The sequence below is a fragment of the Halyomorpha halys genome, unplaced genomic scaffold (assembly GCF_000696795.3).
Source record: "Halyomorpha halys isolate HHAL.00 unplaced genomic scaffold, Hhal_1.1 Scaffold1059.1, whole genome shotgun sequence".
NCBI lineage: Eukaryota > Metazoa > Arthropoda > Insecta > Hemiptera > Pentatomidae > Halyomorpha > Halyomorpha halys.
The window spans coordinates 116756-120478 of record NW_027108502.1 but is presented as its reverse complement, the minus strand read 5'-3'; positions in this window follow the sequence as shown (position 1 = coordinate 120478).

The following is a 3723-nucleotide window of genomic DNA, read 5'->3' as shown; positions in this document are numbered from 1 at the left end:
TAAATGATATATTAATGTTGTTATAAGCACATGTTTATGGTTTTGTTGAATTTGTTTTTTAGCAGCCTGAAGATGAGGGAAATCTCCCGAAACGTTGCTGTATGATATGAAATAAACTATTATAGTTTAATAAGGAAGAAATTGTGTCATTTACTAAATCCAGTTAAAATTATTTACTTGTTAACAAAAACCTATATATTACATATAATTTTTAAATTGTTTTTTTAATAAGGAAGAATTTATGTCATTCACTAAATCCTTTTAATTGTTTTTTTGGTTTTTTTATTTTTAGAACCCCTTTCCTGGTCCTTTTGTTACCAGGGTACTACCCTACTCTAATCATAGTAGTAGATTTAGGCATTAGCAGCTAATATTTAGTTAACTAAGCTAAACAGTTGTCAGAATTAGTTCCGCTAAAAAATGCAACTAAGTTAGTTATTGTCTGTTAAATATTACAGCTAAATTAGTTGTTTTTTCAGTAAAAAAAAATCGATTTTATAGTGAACAGCTGGAGTATCGATTTATATTAACTTTTTGAATTTCTAACATATTGGGTTCCCTAAATATGTTTTCGGAGGTGCTGAAAATGAATATAAAAATCGATTTTATAATCGTGCGACTTTTTTTTTTATTATAACGTTATTTTTTATTTTTAGTTAAAACTACAAATAAAACTAAATAAATATTAGTTTTAGTTATAGCTATGCCGTTTTTCAATTTCAGGCGGTTTTTAAATATTGCTCTATTTAACTATCTTAATTTCTCCTTTTCCCGTTTTAAGCTAATATTTCAAAAGTGATATAGGACCGTAGCTCCCAGGGGATCTTAGCGTGGCGGGTCCGGCGGGGAAGGATTGCCTTTTTTTAGTGTTATGATCTCCTCTTGTGAGATTGTGACATGCTGTACATCGACCAACGTACTCGCTATAATTGTCTGTTTGAAAATTCAGATAAGTAAAGCTACCATGGAGAGCGGGAGTGGAGGGTTTCAAGCCGTTTTTCAATTTCAGGCACTTTTCAAATATTGCTCGATTTAACTATCTTAAAGTCCCCTCTTCCCGTTTTAAGCGAATATTTCAAAAGTGACATAGGACCGTCGCTCCTCTGGGATCCGGTGGGAAAGGATGGCTTTTTTTTTCTGTGTTATGATCTCCTCTTGTGAGATTGTGGCATGTCGTTTATAGACCAACGTACTCGCTAAAATTGTCTGTTAAAAAATTCAGTTCCTTATTTATAACTAAAAGTAAGTTGCTTATTTTGGATAATAGCTAATTTAGTTCTAAGAGTTAGTATGAGCAAAACAGATAACAACTAACCGGTTAGTTTTAGTTTCCAATACAAGAACAGTTAATTTCGCTTTAGTTTTTTAGTTATTAGTTATATCTAACTTTTACCTAACTCTGCATGGTGAGGAGTCAAGTTTTCATTTCGTGGAACCACCTCAGAAATAAAGTCGACCCCCCAAACCGGATTTGAACCGGCGCCACTGCAGATCCGAGCTTGCAAAGACCTGCGCCTAAAATCCCTCAGCTACAGACGGACCCGCAAATTGAGACTTGTCATTTTTAAGTATTCATTCCCTTCGCTCTTTAATTAATTTCCATTTTAGCTCCATATTCGTTTTTTCTTTTGTTGCCCCTCTTTGTTTTCTTAGTTTCTTACGCAAACTTTCAATATTAAAGGCATAACACGGAAACACAATAGCGCTAAAGTTGAAAGAAGAATGAAAAATGTAGACGAATGATTCAATAAAAAAAACTGAAAAGAAACTTCAAACTTTTTATAGTTCTTTACGAGCCATAAAGCAGAGCGCATAAACAGCCAGCAGTAGTACAAGAGAAGAATTTAAAAAGCCCATAAGTCAGAAAGTTACTTTTACGCATTTCAATTCTTACAACGGAAATTAAAGAGAATTAAAAAAAAAATGGTTCCAGGAGCTCGATAAAACCATCAACTAGGAAAGGTTGTGATAACAATCATGATAACTATGCATTTCAATAAAAGACAAGTGTAAAACAACCTTCATTGGCAGGGGCAGTTCGTAGCCGAGCGAGTTTAAGCGCTAATCTGGATTTTGGATTGACTTTTTGTAAAAAATAAAAGGAACATGGTTCGGGTACGGTCAAAATAACTCTAATAGTAAATAAACTACTGTTTGCATGGCTTCATCAGGGCTAAAAACGATACAAACAACTAAAATAATGTAACAAAGTAAGGGAATAAGATAATAAGAAATAAAAGTAAACTAAGGTAAGGCTAAAAATTGTGAAAATTCATATAAATGTGAGAAAATAAATATAAGATGAATTGGGAAAAGTGTTGGTTTAAGGAAGCCCCCTCAAACACATTGAATGGCAGCTCAAAATGCTGCCATCTAGTAGTAAACAAAAGAAACAGTAAGCAGTACCCAACTGAGTTAGAACAAACCTATGGATAAGTATCAGGCTACCTCGGGCAACCGGTAGTAAGCTATCACTCAGGATGAGCGAATAGTTCAACACAGCCAGGCAGTGAGCGGAATCAGGATGAGAGAACCAAGCACAACAAAAGAGCTAATCTTCAAGCTCCACAGAAAATGTCATTATCAGGAATCAAACACTACTGGGAATGAAAAGGCAGACTTGCAGGCCAGACTAGCTATAAAGACAGGCCAAGTCGTAACATCATCAATATGCAAAGATGTTATTTCATGGATAAAAGAAATTGGATGGCAAGAGTGGCAAGATGAATGGTTCACCATGAGAGACAACAAGTTAATGGTTCAACAGACAGTGAAACGTCCAACCAGAAACTTGAATCTGCTACAGAGAGAAGATGTGGTATTAACCCGTCTTCGGATAGGCCATACACGACTCACCCACGGTCATCTCATGAAAAAAGAAAATGCACCGATGTGTCGCTACTGCGGAAACGATCTCATGATTAGGCATGTTCTCACTGAATGTATTGCTCACGAACCACACCGATTCTCTTCAGATTTACAGGAGATATTGAGAGAAGATCCCACAACAATAACAAAACTTTTTCACTTTCAAAAATCATTAATATTTATGATCACATATAGTCTAGCTAATTGTAATTTTAATTGTAAATTTGTAAATTGTAATGTAATTTAACCTGTAATAGTAATAGTAATTGTAAATTTGTAAATTGTAATGTAATGTAACTTGTAACAGTAATTATTAATTTTTAACTTTCTCACTTTGTAACTTTGTAAATATGTCAATAGTAATGTACTAACTTTGTAAATTCAGTGTAAATGATCCTAGTGGTCGAAACACTTAAATAAATAAATAATAATCAATGTAATCTATAATCAAAATTTAACCCAACTAAATAACATTGTAACCTGTTTGGTCAAATCAAATATAACACATTGTGTTGTAACGCATACAAGAATAAAGGCTAATATCATTATTTCACCATTTATTTTTAAATCCATCAAATACAGTCCACTCCATAAAATCCAGAACCAGTTAATTTATAAATAACAACAAATAACAACAATAGATTTTGGTTTACTTCAGGCTGTGGTGATTGCACAGTCTAAGTAAACTAGAATTAAAAAAAAAAGTGTAGAAAATTAATAAAAACGGAAATAGTAACAAATAAAATAGCAAGTAAAAAATAAATATAAAAACAGTACACACTACAAGACAGAAAATAAAAATGAAGTAAATGTAAAGAAAAAAAAGAAAATATTTTGTTTATAATTTACCTTTCT